Here is a 16,858-nt window from a genome sequence, read left to right as displayed (position 1 = left end):
TTCGGGAGAATCTCTCCCCGAGATTCGGGAGAATCTCTCCCCGAGATTCGGGAGAATCTCTCCCCGAGATTCGGGAGAATCTCTCCCCGAGATTCGGGAGAATCTCTCCCCGAGATTCGGGAGAATCTCTCCCCGAGATTCGGGAGAATCTCTCCCCGAGATTCGGGAGAATCTCTCCCCGAGATTCGGGAGAATCTCTCCCCGAGATTCGGGAGAATCTCTCCCCGAGATTCGGAAGAATCTCTCCCCGAGATTCGGAAGAATCTCTCCCCGAGATTCGGGAGAATCTCTCCCCGAGATTCGGGAGAATCTCTCCCCGAGATTCGGGAGAATCTCTCCCCGAGATTCGGGAGAATCTCTCCCCGAGATTCGGGAGAATCTCTCCCCGAGATTCGGGAGAATCTCTCCCCGAGATTCGGGAGAATCTCTCCCCGAGATTCGGGAGAATCTCTCCCCGAGATTCGGGAGAATCTCTCCCCGAGATTCGGGAGAATCTCTCCCTGAGATTCGGGAGAATCTCTCCCCGAGATCCGGGAGAATCTCTCCCCGAGATTCGGGAGAATCTCTCCCCGAGATTCGGGAGAATCTCTCCCCGAGATTCGGGAGAATCTCTCCCCGAGATTCGGGAGAATCTCTCCCCGAGATTCGGGAGAATCTCTCCCCGAGATTCGGGAGAATCTCTCCCCGAGATTCGGGAGAATCTCTCCCCGAGATTCGGGAGAATCTCTCCCCGAGATTCGGGAGAATCTCTCCCCGAGATTCGGGAGAATCTCTCCCCGAGATTCGGGAGAATCTCTCCCCGAGATTCGGGAGAATCTCTCCCCGAGATTCGGGAGAATCTCTCCCCGAGATTCGGGAGAATCTCTCCCCGAGATTCGGGAGAATCTCTCCCCGAGATTCGGGAGAATCTCTCCCCGAGATTCGGGAGAATCTCTCCCCGAGATTCGGAAGAATCTCTCCCCGAGATTCGGGAGAATCTCTCCCCGAGATTCGGGAGAATCTCTCCCCGAGATTCAGGAGAATCTCTCCCCGAGATTCGGTAGAATCTCTCCCCGTGATTCAGGAGAATCTCTCCCCGAGATTCGGTGGAATCTCTCCCCGAGATTCGGTGGAATCTCTCCCCGAGATTCGGGAGAGCATCCCCCATAGATTCTGGCAAACATTCCCCAGAGGTTCGGGAAGAATCTCTTGCAGAGATTAAAAAAAAATTGCAGAGATTTAAAAAAATCTCTTGCAGTGATTTAGAAGAATATCTTGTAGAGATTCTTGAGAAGAAGATTCTAGGGAATCTCTTGCAGATATTCAAGAGAATCTCTTGCAGAAATTCCAAAAACCTCTTTTAGAGATTCTGGAAGATGTGATGCAGAGCTTCCGAAAGATCTCTTTCAAAGGTTCTAGAAGATTTCTTCCAGAGATTCTGGAAGCTCCTTTCCTGAGATTCTGGAAGATCTCTTCCAGAGATTCTGGAAGATCCCTCTCAGAGATTCTGGAAGATCTCTTCCAGAGATTCTGGAAGATCTCTTCCAGAGATTCTGGAAGATCTCTTCCAGAGATTCTGGAAGATCTCTTCCAGAGATTCTGGAAGATCTCTTCCAGAGATTCTGGAAGATCTCTTCCAGAGATTCTGGAAGATCTCTTCCAGAGATTCTGGAAGATCTCTTTCAGAAATTCTGGAAGATCTCTTTCAGAAATTCTGGAAGATCTCTTCCAGAGATTCTGGAAGATCTCTTCCAGAGATTCTGGAAGATCTCTTCCAGAGATTCTAGGAGATCTCTTCAAGAGATTCTGGAAGATCTCTTCCAGAGATTCTGGAAGATCTCTTCCAGGGATTGTGGAAGATCTCTCTCAGAGATTCTGGGAGATCTCTTTCAGAGACACTGGTAGATTTCTTCCAGAGATTCTGGAAGACCTCTTCCAGAGATTCTGGAAGATCTCTTCCAGAGATTCTGGAAGATCTCTTCTAGATATTCTGGAAGATCTCTTCGAGAGCTTCTGGAAGATCTCTTCGAGAGCTTCTGGAAGATCATTTCCATAGATTCTGGAAGATCACTTCTAGAGATTCTGGAAGATCTCTTCGAGAGATTGTGGAAGATCTCTTCCAGAGATTCTGGAAGATCTCTTCGAGAGATTCAGGAAGATCTCTTCGAGAGATTGTGGAAGATCTCTTCCAGAGATTTGGAAGATCTTTTCCAGAGATTCTGGAAAATCTCTTCCAGAAATTCTGGAAGATCTCTTCCAGAGATTCTGGAAGATCTCTTCCAGAGATTCTGGAAGATCTCTTCCAGGGATTCTGGAAGATCTCTTCCAGAGATTGTGGATGATCTCTCCTAGAGATTCTGGAAGATCTCTTCTAGAGATTTTGGAAGATCTCTTCCAGAGATTCAAAAGAAGATCTCTTTCAGAGATTCTGGACGATAGATTTCAGAGCTTCAAGAAGATCTCTTTCAGTGATTCCGGAGAATCTCTTCCACAGATTTAGAAGAAGCTTTTCCAGAGATTCGGGAGAATCTCTTCCAGAAATTCAAGTGAATCTGAATGGTGTTACAAATAACAAACCACCGAAAGTTTGTTATACAATGTCATCGTTAATGCTAACTTCCTGCAGGCTTCAGAAATCGATGATGATGATGAAGTTGAACAGGGAGGAATGCAGTGACCGTGAGGAACTGTACGTACACCATCTACTAAAAATAGTTGCAGATTTTTTCCCATTTCCCTAACGATGATAGTATGTTTGCAAACCGGGGTGGAGGTGTGTGTGTTCTGCGTTAGCAATCCATCTCCTCTGATGATGATGGAACAAACATTCCTCGCCTTTCGTCGGCAGTTGTTCTTCTTCATCTTTGGTTTAACGTCCCCACTGGAACAAAGCTTGCTTCTCAGAGTGTTCTATGAGCACTTCCACAGTTATTAACCGACAGCATTCCTCTGCCAATGACCATTTTGCATGTGTATATCATGTAATAGACTCGAAGATACTGGTTATGCTGAATACCCACCACGCCTTTACAGCTGTTGCTGTATGGGCCCATCGCCGGTATGGTAATCTGAATTTTAAATGGAACGAAGATTACGATGATAGCTTCGGGTTGATGTTATTTTTGCTGAAGTTGATACGCTGAGTGCTGGTAGGGAGCTGTCCATAAATCACGTGGTCATTTTTTTGGGACTTCTCGACCCCCCGCGTGGTCATTAGTCCATACAAATTTTTTTATTCGTCCATACAAAATGCTCATAGGCCGAACCCCCCCCCCCCCCCCCCTCATGACCACGTGGTTTATGGACAGCCCCTAGGTACGGTGGTATGGACGCCTCGGTCGTCATTTAACGATCGAGGTGTTTTACATCCCGAAAACCGGTGAAAACGAGTGCTATGGGAGACAAAAGGCGGCAACTTTTTTGCATCTAGATACGATGATGGACCCGGTAGTTGTGTGGAGGTGGTGCTGATGACGCACAAACTGTGTAAAATTTGGAGCACAGAATTTCGTCGTACGTCGTAAATGCCGGCTGATCCATCTCTGTTGTGACTTAACTCTTCTTGGTTTTCAAAGTTTGTTGACTTTCAGTTCTCTTTACGCCGAGAAGGTCTTTAGGCCGAGAAGGTCTCTAGGCCGAGAAGGTCTCTAGGCCGAGAAGGTCTCTAGGCCGAGAAGGTCTCTAGGCCGAGAAGGTCTCTAGGCCGAGAAGGTCTCTAGGCCGAGAAGGTCTCTAGGCCGAGAAGGTCTCTAGGCCGAGAAGGTCTCTAGGCCGAGAAGGTCTCTAGGCCGAGAAGGTCTCTAGGCCGAGAAGGTCTCTAGGCCGAGAAGGTCTCTAGGCCGAGAAGGTCTTCAGGCCGAGAAGGTCTCTAGGCCGAGAAGGTCTCTAGGCCGAGAAGGTCTCTAGGCCGAGAAGGTCTCTAGGCCAAGAAGGTCTCTAGGCCGAGAAGGTCTCTAGGCCGAGAAGGTCTCTAGGCCGAGAAGGTCTCTAGGCCGAGAAGGTCTCTAGGCCGAGAAGGTCTCTAGGCCGAGAAGGTCTCTAGGCCGAGAAGGTCTCTAGGCCGAGAAGGTCTCTAGGCCGAGAAGGTCTCTAGGCCGAGAAGGTCTCTAGGCCGAGAAGGTCTCTAGGCCGAGAAGGTCTCTAGGCCGAGAAGGTCTCTAGGCCGAGAAGGTCTCTAGGCCGAGAAGGTCTCTAGGCCGAGAAGGTCTCTAGGCCGAGAAGGTCTCTAGGCCGAGAAGGTCTCTAGGCCGAGAAGGTCTCTAGGCCGAGAAGGTCTCTAGGCCGAGAAGGTCTCTAGGCCGAGAAGGTCTCTAGGCCGAGAAGGTCTCTAGGCCGAGAAGGTCTCTAGGCCGAGAAGGTCTCTAGGCCGAGAAGGTCTCTAGGCCGAGAAGGTCTCTAGGCCGAGAAGGTCTCTAGGCCGAGAAGGTCTCTAGGCCGAGAAGGTCTCTAGGCCGAGAAGGTCTCTAGGCCGAGAAGGTATCTAGGCCGAGAAGGTCTCTAGGCCGAGAAGGTCTCTAGGCCGAGAAGGTCTCTAGGCCGAGAAGGTCTCTAGGCCGAGAAGGTCTCTAGGCCGAGAAGGTCTCTAGGCCGAGAAGGTCTCTAGGCCGAGAAGGTCTCTAGGCCGAGAAGGTCTCTAGGCCGAGAAGGTCTCTAGGCCGAGAAGGTCTCTAGGCCGAGAAGGTCTCTAGGCCGAGAAGGTCTCTAGGCCGAGAAGGTCTCTAGGCCGAGAAGGTCTTCAGGCCGAGAAGGCCTTCAGGCCGAGAAGGCCTTCAGGCCGAGAAGGCCTTCAGGCCGAGAAGGCCTTCAGGCCGAGAAGGTCTTCAGGCCGAGAAGGTCTTCAGGCCGAGAAGGTCTTAAGGCCGAGAAGGTCTTCAGGCCGAGAAGGTCTTCAGGCCGAGAAGGTCTTCAGGCCGAGAAGGTCTTCAGGCCGAGAAGGTCTTCAGGCCGAGAAGGTCTTCAGGCCGAGAAGGTCTTCAGGCCGAGAAGGTCTTCAGGCCGAGAAGGTCTTCAGGCCGAGAAGGTCTTCAGGCCGAGAAGGTCTTCAGGCCGAGAAGGTCTTCAGGCCGAGAAGGTCTTCAGGCCGAGAAGGTCTTCAGGCCGAGAAGGTCTTCAGGCCGAGAAGGTCTTCAGGCCGAGAAGGTCTTCAGGCCGAGAAGGTCTTCAGGCCGAGAAGGTCTTCAGGCCGAGAAGGTCTTCAGGCCGAGAAGGTCTTCAGGCCGAGAAGGTCTTCAGGCCGAGAAGGTCTTCAGGCCGAGAAGGTCTTCAGGCCGAGAAGGTCTTCAGGCCGAGAAGGTCTTCAGGCCGAGAAGGTCTTCAGGCCGAGAAGGTCTTCAGGCCGAGAAGGTCTTCAGGCCGAGAAGGTCTTCAGGCCGAGAAGGTCTTCAGGCCGAAAACGTCTTCAGGCCGAGAAGGTCTTCAGGCCGAGAAGGTCTTCGACCGAGAAGGTCTTCAGGCCGAGAAGGTCTTAAGGCCGAGAAGGTCTTAAGGCCGAGAAGGTCTTCAGGCCGAAAACGTCTTCAGGCCGAGAAGGTCTTCAGGCCGAGAAGGTCTTCAGGCCGAAAACGTCTTCAGGCCGAGAAGGTCTTCAGGCCGAGAAGGTCTTCAGGCCGAGAAGGTCTTCGACCGAGAAGGTCTTCAGGCCGAGAAGGTCTTAAGGCCGAGAAGGTCTTTAGGCCGAGCGCGGCACACTTTGATTGTAACTATTTATTGTGAAGAGTGCGTAAATTTATGCAATTTTGCACTGCCATTGTGTATTGCGCGTCCTTCAAGGAATGGAATGTCAAACTGACAATAAATTTGATGTTTTGCAACGAAGCGCGTCAACTCTACTTTTAAAGTGCTAATAACATCTTTCTTGAATGGTGTTCACCGAAGAAAGCAAAAAAAAACGGAAGAAACAATCTTTTGCTTCGTTAGCGGTGGCAATTTTATGGTGGCGGCAGCGAAAAAAGATCGTAAAAACGATCATTTTTGGACGATTTGTGGCACCTGCTGCTGCTGCTGCCGCAGTTGAGCAGACGCGTGATCTGTCAACCAAAAAAAAACCATAGAGGAAAAGAATATCAAGGCGTTAAATGTTTTGGACAGCTGGACCATTTTTTTCGTTTCTTACGCCAGCACGCTGCTGGCGTTTTCCGTAAACGCTCATTAATCTCCCAACTCTTCGCCTTTGGATGGGTCGTTTTGAGGGGACTTTTACGACTTTTCTTCTGTGTTTTGACGTTTCGACTGCAATAACTTGGAACTGTGAATAACATTTAACCAATCTGATGTCATTTTTTCTCTCTTCTATTTTCAGGTAAGGCCTAGTTGTTGCAATTTTTAATTTCCATTTGTAAGTATGCAGTACAACCAAACCATATACAACCAACAAATACAGCAGTCGGTCGCTCGTTGCAACATCTTTACATTGAAACGAGCGAAAGCCATTCGCTAATTGCAACGACAGTTTGACAGCATTGTAGGGATCATGAGGGATAATAAATATAGGATAAGAATATAATCCTGTTCAAGAAACTAAGACACATGCTTGTGTCATCAAGGAGAACAGATGTGAATTGTAAAGACCGTTGTTACAAAGAAAGTTGAATCATAGTAGGCAACTAATGAGGATTTGAATGTGATTGTCAGTTTGTTGGTTAGCTTTCGCGATAATAAACGTGTTTCAAAGAAAAATGTGAATTGTTTTGAATTGAAAATGAAATCATTCACAAAAAGGATCCTAGAATATTCCGATCACTACAAGCATGACTGACAGCACGAATTTGACACTAGATTGCGTTTCAATGACAAAAACTTGTCAAATTTTGCAATTGACGGACTTGTCAGGGATGGGATCATTCATTTACCATGCTGTTTACTAGCTTCAGAAATATCGCGATGCATCGTAGCAAAAGCCAATGTAAAGGACACTTTTTCATTTTTGTTTTACCTGAAAACCAATATGTACAAGCATCAATACTTAAGTCAACAGAAAGTAGCAAACGCAACTCTCCACGGCGTGAATGTAGTTAACATTCATCACGTGGAGAGTTGCCTTCGTAAACGCTCATTAATCGCCTCTGGATGGGTCGTTTTGGGGATACTTTTATTACTTTTTTTATATGTATACTATATATCTGAGTTAACGAGATTTTTAGCCCAAGGCTAGTTCATCTCGGAACTTACTATCTATTACTTTTCTTTTGTGTTTTAGCGTTTCGAATGCAATAATTATTAACTGTAAACATCGTTCAACTAGTCTGATGTCATTTTTTCTTTCTTCTATTTTCAGGTATGGCCTAGTTGCTTACTTCTTTTTGAAACTCCATTTGTAAGTATGCAATATGTAAAACCAACCATAAATAGTATATTATTTGGACCATATTTTCTTCTAGTGTAGTTATTCATAAAAAAGTTAACACTCTCTGGAATTCTCATAGATTCAAAATAAATAAAATATCAAAGTGCTACAATGAAAACTAAAATCTAGAATTTAAACTGCACTTTTGGAATAAATCACTTACGTAGCTTCCGAAGTCATTAATTACGAAGTAATTTTAAATGTTAAAGAAAACTCATATTTTATTTAGGAGCTATTTCTGGGATGTTCCTTTTTGGATCCCAGAAGGAACTCCTTATAAAACCCCTGATGAAACTTTTAGAGAAATCTTGTAAAGAACTTGTGGAGGAATCTCGGAAGGAGTTCCTGCAGGAACCTCGAAAATTCGATTCCTGGATGATATACGGAGTTCCTAGTGGCCTTCTGGAAAGTATTCCTAAAAAAACTCGTAGACGGAATCCCGTAATGAATTACAGGAGAATTTCAGAGACTGGTAATCCCAGACGAAATCCCTTTAGAAATAAAAAAAAAGGTTTTCTTTGACAGCGAAAAATCACAGAAAGAATTCATGAAGGCATTCTGAACAAACCCCAGGAAAAATGTCAGGAGGAGATCCCTGAGGGGACCTAGAGGAACACCTGACTGAATCTTGGAATACATTTCTAGAAAAAAACACAGAAGGAATATCTGGATGAATCTCGGAAAGTGTTCCTGGAGGTATCCCAGAATAAGTTCCTTAAGGAATCCACGAAGGAGTTCCTGGAGGAATCCCTCTTTAGGAATCTCAGAAGAAGCTTCTGGAAGAACCCAAGGAAAATGTCTGAAGGAATTCTGAATGTGGATAATTGTAGAAGGGACTTCTGAAGCAATTCCTGGGAGAGTGTCGCGAAGTACTTATGGAGAAATCCCGGAAAAAATCCTGGTCCGGGATTCCTCCTGTGGTTTGTTCAGCATTCGTCCAGAAGTTCTCTCTGTGATTCTTTTGGGAGTTAAAAAAAATATTTTGAAATTTCCTAAAGAATTCTTTCTGGTCCATAGAGATCTTTCTCAATTTTTTCCAGGAACTTCCTATGACATTCCTCCAGAGATTCCTTCAACAACCACTCTAAAAAAATGAGAAAACTGAGAGAAGTTTCTTCAGGGATTCCATTGGGAGTTCCTTCTGGGAATCTTCAAAGAGTTTCTTCCAATATTCCTCCATTTGAGGTCTCTATCTTCTGAAATTTCTCCAGGAACTCTTTCTATGATTTCTCCTATGATTCTAGGATTTCTCTCGGGAGTGCATTCTTGAATTTCTCCAGGATTCTTTTGAATGAGCCAGGAGCTGTATTTGGGATTCTTAAATGAGGGACTACTCAAGGAGTTCTTCTTCCCTCACCTGAGATTCCTTGAGGAGCTCTTTCTGAGATTTCTTCTAAAGTTCTATCTAGGACCAACAAAAGGTTCTTCATGGGATGGCATTCCTGGAGAAAAAAACCCTGCAAAGGGGATTTCGGAGCAAATTCCTAGATGAACGACTTCCTGGAGGAAACTCAAAAAGAAATCCTGTAGGATTTCTGTGATTGATAGGTTGACACTGTGCTGTGAAGCTGAAAAGAAAAGGAATGAATTTTTAAACTATCGCATCGGTTAAATTGTCTATCCGCTTGGAATCAAGACAAACATTCAATCAAAAATTGCAATTGGACCAAGAACCACAAGTGTCGCAACTTTTGCTCGACTAGTGCACTGTGTTGCTAATGACAAGGGGATAGATGCGCAATACTGATGATTCAGAAATGATTCAGAAAACGTCGCGAGTCCGGTCGCATCGTGACTCAGTTGTGCGACGTCCGGTTTGGTGGCGGCCCGACAATATGAACATGTTCCTATCCTTTTCCTAGTAACGCAGCCCTAGTTCCGAAGAAGTCCTCTCAGAAGTCTGTAAAGTGTATCGGCTACAAGACGCAGCGCCCTGTAAGCGGTCCTTGCCCTCTAGCTTCGAGTTCTTCTAGTGAAAAGTTTTACAGTAGGGAGGGGGGGTGATGGGTTTGGAAGGGGTTACCGGGGGCTTCAGGAATCTTTCAAGGAGTTTTATAGCCCTTGAACCTCCTTGAAAGCGGATTCAAGAAGTATCAAGGCGTTTCAAGACGATTTGGTGGGTGGGGGGTAAATTCAAGTAAATTCCAAAGGGAGTTACCCTGAACCCCCTGAAATCTCCCTGCTACTTCTCTGAATCGCTTGAAATTTCCTAAAAGCCCTTGGAATACCCTTTAAACACTCTGGCACTCCTGACGCAGCTGAAAACTCTTGAAACCCCTGAAACTGCCTGATACACCCTGGAACGCTAATGTAATTCCCTAATGGCCCCTAGAATATTCCTGGATCGCCCCTTGAAACCCTTTTAGAACTTTGAAACGTCCCTGACACGTCCTGAATCCCTAGAACTTCGCTGAAACATCCTGGAACGCCCCTCATACTCCTGAAAACCCCAGAAGTACCTCAGATATACTTCTAGAATCCCTGGAACGCTCCTGAAACCTCATAATTTTACGTGGAATATCATCAAACCTTCTGGAACGCACCTGGAACGCCTCTGCAAACCCTGGAGACTCGCTAGAACATCCCTGATATCCCGTGGAACGCCCTTGAAACCCCCAAGGGGCTAGACACGTATTAGCATAATGTAATACACTATATTACAGTATATTAGTATATTAATGAATTAATGTATATTATTGTATATTAATGTATTATCATCGAAGTAATCGTACTTGCTGAAATCAAGACTGTGACAGATGAATCAAAAAACAAACATTGTTTATCGAAAAAATCGGCCGCAGAGATTACTACGATGCACTAATCTATTTCAGTATACTATAATATAGGGCACTGCACTGTTTTGATTTTGTATGGGATTCTGACATTTCCTGGCCTTGTTGTTTACTAAATCTCAATGAGAGCGAAAGAGAGGGTGAGAATTTCGTGCAGAGCCCTATACTGAGCCAAGAATTATACGTGTCTGGCGCCTTGGAAACCCCCTGAGACGCCTTGGATCTTCTCTGATATGCACCTGCAGTTCATTTATTCCCCGCCGCACCTTTCCCGTAAACTCACCTGAACATCACCTTAGATAATTGCTCTAAATATAATTGAATTTCATTTAGGTAACATTACCCAAATAATATCAGATAAAATAATCCCAACAAATAGTATTGCCACAGACAAACAGACGTAACACTCTGATGATTCCCATCGTACATCAATTTAACGGTCTATTTAAAAATTTGATAGTTGGCCAACTGACCATCCGTGGCGCTCGCATCGTTATTGCTCGAGTTTGACGTTTGCCCACTACCGCCATCTAGTTGATGGTCGGCCAAACTCAGTCCTTTTAGGATTGGGCGAACATGTTGCCGTGACTATGATGTGAATCGAAAAATGTTCGAAGTGTTACGTCTGTTTGTCTGTGGTTAAAATCTGCATTTGTTTCAACAAAAGCACTCACACATCTTCAAAATTCTAACCCCAACATCGCCACAACGAAGAAAGTGTAGCAAATCCATCACTCCAACTTCCAAGTGCAGTTTTGGCCGTGATGGATTACGCGCAGGAACTCAAGACTGCATCCAAAAAAAGTTGGTCGGTTTCGATTTTTTGCCTTTTTTATTCGTTCTCGCTTCCATCCGCTTGTCGAGTGTCTAAAAATCACTTCCCGGCTTTGTTAGTGGCAAAAGTGCAGTCGTTTAAAACAATCTGTTATTTTATGTTGAAACTACCAAGTCTCTGTTTGTTCTAACAAACTGTCAAAAATTTCGGCAAATGAAAATATTTGTATTATCAAACAATGGAACAGTTCAGTTTAACATAGAAATCAGTTTGTCGCTATAACAAACTGAAAAATCGGTTGATTTGAACTAGAATTTAATTGAGTTTACAAAATATTTTTCTGCGTGATAGAGGGTGCTAGTGAAACACCAAACGATGTTTTTGAAACAAATTTCTTCTAAGTAAGTCTGTTTGTCTGTGGTAATGTGTTCAGTCTGTGCAGCCTCTGGCTGAAGACGGTGTGAATTGTCTTTTAAAATGAATTCAAATCTAATAAAATGACTCCTTGGAATCCTTGGAGAAACAAAAGGAAGAATTTGAGTAGAAATTGTTAGAAAACCCTGTCTAGCAATCCCAGTAAGAATTTATTTACGAATCCCATTACGCATTTCTTGAGAATTTTCGTGAACATTTCTCCGAGGGTTTCTCCAGAAACTCCTCTTGGATTTTTTTTTTCATAAATTCCTGATGGGATTGCTCCAGTAATTCTTCCAATTTTTCCTCAAAAAATTTGTCCGTGGATTCCTTGAGAATTCCTTTTGGTATTCTTCCACATTTTTTTTCCAGGAATTCGTCTAGAAATGTCCGCTAGGGTTCCTTCTGAAGTTTTTTTATGTGATTTCTACACGGATTTATCAAAGGAAAAAAAATCCTACTGAGATTGCCCCAGGGTTGCTACTCGGATTCCTCCAGACTTTTCTGGAAGGAAAGCTGCCATGCAATACATGCAGGAAACTCTCCAGGAAAATGTTTGGGAAACCTCAGCAAGAATTTGTGGAGAAATTTGAGTAGGAATTCCTGGGGGAAGTCCATCAGTAATTTCTGAATGTATTTCAAAATCTGCGGAGGAAATTCAAGGAATTTTCGTAAAAATCTCAACGGGCTTTCCTGACAAAATTCCAAGGGGCTTCCCTTGAGAAATGCTCATGGATTCCTGCAGAAAACTTGTACGGATTCCTCTAGATTCGGCTATAATTCCTCTAATGCCAAAAATTCCTCGAGAGGAATTTCTGGATGAATTCAGGCAGGCACTCAAGGAGGAAAGCAGCAATTTCTGAAGAAATCTTTGGAGAAATCTCTGAACGAATTGTAGGTGGAAATCTTGAAAGAAGTTCAAGTGAACTCTCTGGAGTAGGGTGTCCCAAAACAGAAAAAAATGTTGAAACGTTAAATATTAGCGGTAAGGTAAGACACTATAAAAACAATTCCCTCTCGTTTGTATAATTAGAATGCAAAACCGCGAGCTTGTTCAGAGCAGGGATGGGAACACACACTTGCTAGAGTTACACTCACTTGTTATTTTCTCAGCTCAGAAGCGTGCAATCAAGAAACGATGTATGGACGACTTTTGCATTGTGGTTTTGTCTAAAACTTTGCCGAATAGAGTAAGGGTCGCACTCGAATCCTAAAGTCGTGACAGAGCTGTGAAAGCGACTCTCCACGAGGTGAGTGTAATTTACATTCACCTCGTGGAGAGTTGCCTTCGCAGCTCCCTCATGACTTCTGTATGCGTGTGCGACCCCTACTCTATTCAGAAAACTGTTAGACAAAATCACGAGGCAAAAGTCGTCCATACATCGTTTTTCGATTGCACGCTTCTGAGCTGAGAAAACTGCAAGTGAGTGTAACTCTTTGCAAGTGAGTGTTCCCATCCTAGGTTGAGAGTTTGGCATCTAAGCCGAAAGGAGATTGAATTGTGAAAATGGGAGTGTTCATGGTGTGGGCACGGAGTCAATGTGGCTTTCTATTCCGCATAATAGTTGGCTATTCTGTGGCATAGTTGGTTAAAGCGTAGATCGGCGCTAATACGGAGTCGTGGGTTCAAATCCCACCAGAAAACGATTTTATTCACAATTTATCTCTCAATTTGTCAATAAATAAACAACACAGAATTATAATTTTCAAGTTTTTTTCAGTCCAAGAGGAATTTCTGGAGATTGTTTTGGAGAAACCGTTCCAGTGGCAACGTCGAGCCATGAAGAAAAAGAAGAAAAAAAAATCTTGTTGGGATTCCTCCAGAGATTTCTCTAAAGTCTAGCAATTTCTCATGGAATACTAGCAGGAATACCTACAATGATTTCTCCAAAAATTCATGATGGAATCTTTCCAGTAACTTTTAAAACAAAACACACTGATTCTGCCTGTTGTATTTTAGGTGGCAAGCGAAAATCTGTCGGAAATGACAGATTACACTGGGCGAAAACCCCCGCTATGAATCGAATGATGTTGTTATTATTCGATTTTCAACTTTGACAATTCCAAAAAGGATGGTTTTCGAGAAAAACACAGAGATTTATATCCAAGGGATGGATGATTGCATTTTCGCAGTGTGCTCCCTCACATGACGTTACAGAAGGTAAAATTTAAATTCCATTTCAGACTTTTCTCATAATAAGCAGGGGTCATTTTGGTGAATGTATGGTCATGTGGTTTCAAAATGTGAATACTATAGGGGAACCAACGTATTTTGGACACAACAACGACGCAATATTTTTTGGACACTTACGGCAAAAACAAATGGAAGTGTCCAAACCTAATAATTCAATGAAGTGGCATTGGCCTCAACGTCATTTCAAGCCCTAAACGTAAATAAACAAAGTCTGCGTGATCAAGTAGGTACCTGAGACAACCAAATCAGTCATGTCAAGACAGACCATGACGCGCAAACGACGGATGTCCCGCTGGGAACCTTGCCGCATATCTGTCTCGTAAGCGAGAGGTGCGGCATAAACTATAGAAATACCATGGCAACCACTACGCTATCCGGTCAGAACGCGCACTACTGACTGTTGGCGGCCTGCTGCGATGATATATCAGGTGGCACACTTTTTCGACTTCCAATTCGGTACACGTTCAACCTGAAGGGGACACCATCTGCCCATCTGTACGCCCGTTCTATAGAACTCATTCTTGGTATGTTGAAGTCAGGTGAGGCAGTGTGAGGAAAATTTTAAGCACCTCTGTTTGACAACGCGCAGTAACTCGCTGTGTTTGATTGTAAACAATTCCGCGATTCTGAGTAAACATTGCAAAACAAACTGAAAGATTAAATCACAGTGAAATTCAAACAGCAATCGTAGAATGTCCGGCGCTTCAAGGCCAGAATAGAAAAGCCCGGCACTTGACACTTCCCTATAAAGTGCAAAGAAAACAATCATTCTTCGCTGTGTAGTGAGAGTGGCGGAATATGGCTGCGTAAATATTTTGATTGGGAGGTGACAAACCTCGACGCTCGACGACTTGAACGGAACGGGACGACGGGACGGGAGGAATGTTTGAGTACGTGGCGGTGGCGCAAAGGTTGACAGTGTATCTAAAATAATAATGGCTCTCCTCTGATGACGACCGGGCTCCACTCGTTGGTAGTACATATCTATTGAATGGATCACTAAAATAACTAAAACGGCCGCTATGAAATGAACAGATAGCGCCACCGCAGCCTTGTGTGTTTGACGTAACTCGACTGCTGTCACTGTGTTACCGTCCATATACGGTGGCACTTTTGTTTTGATGCGGTGAGTAGCGGAAAAGTCGGCTTCAATGATCCATTGCTAATGAGCTTGTTTTGTCTATTCGTCATTTCCCCGATGATGATGCTGGTGGTGATGATGGCTTCCCGAGTGTGCTTGTTGAATGGAAGGAGATAGTCTGAGTGGTAACATATTCAGTAGCCATTTGGGTTGTTGTTGACAACGCTTTATCGGTTAAGAGGATTTTCCCTTGATATAACATACTCTCATTGAAACCAGAGACAAAATTATGCGACACTTCAACACAGACAAACATACACGTATCACTTAGAACGTATCACATAATATCTCAATCATGATGAAAACATAATCGCCCAATGCTAATCACGCTGTGTTTTGCAAAGCATGCACTAGGTGGTGGTAGTGAGCAAACGTCAAACAGGAACGAGCGCCTCGTGCGAGCAATTTGCGAACTACAGAATATTTCAACTTACTGTTAAAACGTTCTCTGTTGTGGTGATATCTTAATGTGAAACTGGCAACACTGGTTCGTGTAGTCGTGCTGAAGAAAGTATTCCATCCTTATAAAATAAAAGACTTCAAAATTGCGCATAATGAGGAATAATTCGGGAGAAACCCCTCCATGAATTATTTTTTTCTCGACATTTGATTGTAATTATCGTAGAAATGCATTTTCTTGCAAGAATTCCTATTATGAGATCAACAAAAAAAAAATCAAATAATTTCTCCGAGAATTCTTCTAGAATTTGTTCCTTCTCATGTACTTCTATAGAATTTTCATCGCGATCACTTCCAGGGACACCGCCAGAAATTTGTTTAGGGATCGTTTCAGGATTTACCTAGAATGATTTCAGCAAGAATTCCTCTAAAGATTACTCCAAGTATCACTTTGGAATGCATTTCTGTCTAAATTTCTCCAGCGATTTTTTCAAAATATGCAATTCTAGGAGATTTTTTCTCACAGAGATTCGGAGATTCTTTAAGAAATTCCAATATGGTTTTCTTTCAAAAATTCAGGAACTTTTCCTGGAATTATTACCTTTTTTAGTGGTAAAATCTTTAATATTCAATCAATCAGTTTAAAACTTGCAGTTTGTATTATGATGACTTATTATGCAGGGGTTTTCAAGCCTTCTGTCTCGCGGAGCACTTCACTTCAATACATTGTTTTGTGGAGCACCCATAATAGCGCCAAAGTATACCTCATGGCATACTTAGTTTTAAATATTTACCTTAATCTCATTTCCTTTCTGACTTCATTTTTTCTAAATATCTCTCGCTTTGTCGATGATCAGGATGAGTGGATGCGGAGCATATGGGATGATTCTCTGGCAAATTTTTTAACAAATTCCTTAGCAATGACAAAAATTGTGGCGGATGCATGCAAACTGCCCATTCGCCAAACTAGTCCTCAAAGCTTTCTAAAAAACTTCTTTCAAGATATCTTATGACGTCCTCACAGATAATTGTAATATATTCCTGATATTTTAGGTAGATGCCTAATACTTTCTTGGCGTGAAATCAGCTGATTGAATTAAAAAAAATTGTAGCAAATTCCATAAAAAAGTCATTGTAATGCTTCGGCAGATTACTGACAAGATGTGTGGTAGATTGTTTCCAGTGCTGTCATGGTCAAATCAGAGCTAGTTATTCAAAGATTCCCCGATTTCAGCGCCCTTTCACTGGTACCTTTGAAAATAAAACTCATTGGAGAAATATATTGATGAATTCCCGGAAGAAACTCTGAAGGAACCGCTGAAACACTTTCTGAAATAATCCATGGAACAACTTTTGAAAAATCCCTGCTGAAATTTCTGAAGTAATTCTAGGAACATTAAAAAGGAACTAGAGGTAGTATCGCTAAAGAAATTTCGGAAGGAATTAAACAAAATTAATTTCTGATATAATTCTTGAAAAATTCCAGGAGGAATACATAAAGAAACACCTGGAAACCCCTGGTGCAATAAAAAGTAAAATCTCTTGAGATATTTTTGGAAAAAAATCCTGAAGAAATCCTCTAAAAAAATCTAAACAATTTTTCAATCGATTTCCTGGAGCAAATCCTAGAGGAATTTCTGAAAACATACAGAAAGGAATACCTATAGTGAATTTCTGCAGAAGTCTCTGGAGGAGTGTCTTTCAGCCTTTCCGTAAGAATTCTTATAGGAATTTCTAAAAGAAACTGTAGAAACATTCCTAAAAGAAGTCTTGGAGAATTTTCTAAGATTTTCTTGAAAAAAGCCATAGAGCAATTTCTGGA

The 16,858-nt window shown here is 43.3% G+C and overlaps 1 protein-coding gene across 5 annotated transcripts in view; it reads left to right on the top strand.

Moving 5' to 3' along the window:
* The window catches only part of LOC109401880 (Ca(2+)/calmodulin-responsive adenylate cyclase), a 222,706-nt gene that overhangs the window by 122,366 nt on the left and 83,482 nt on the right, over positions 1-16,858 (top strand). The window contains exon 3 of one of the 5 annotated variants that reach the window (XM_062844700.1): positions 7,253-7,291. The exons of the other annotated variants lie outside the window; for them this stretch is intronic. The gene's annotated coding sequence lies outside the window, so the exon portion shown is untranslated. The remainder of the gene's footprint in view (positions 1-7,252; positions 7,292-16,858) is intronic. 5 annotated transcript variants of the gene reach the window in all.

The sequence above is a fragment of the Aedes albopictus genome, chromosome 1, assembly GCF_035046485.1.
Source record: "Aedes albopictus strain Foshan chromosome 1, AalbF5, whole genome shotgun sequence".
NCBI classification, from domain to species: Eukaryota; Metazoa; Arthropoda; class Insecta; order Diptera; family Culicidae; genus Aedes; species Aedes albopictus.
The sequence above is the reverse complement of the archived record's forward strand: the minus strand, read 5'-3'. Positions and strand labels throughout refer to the sequence as shown.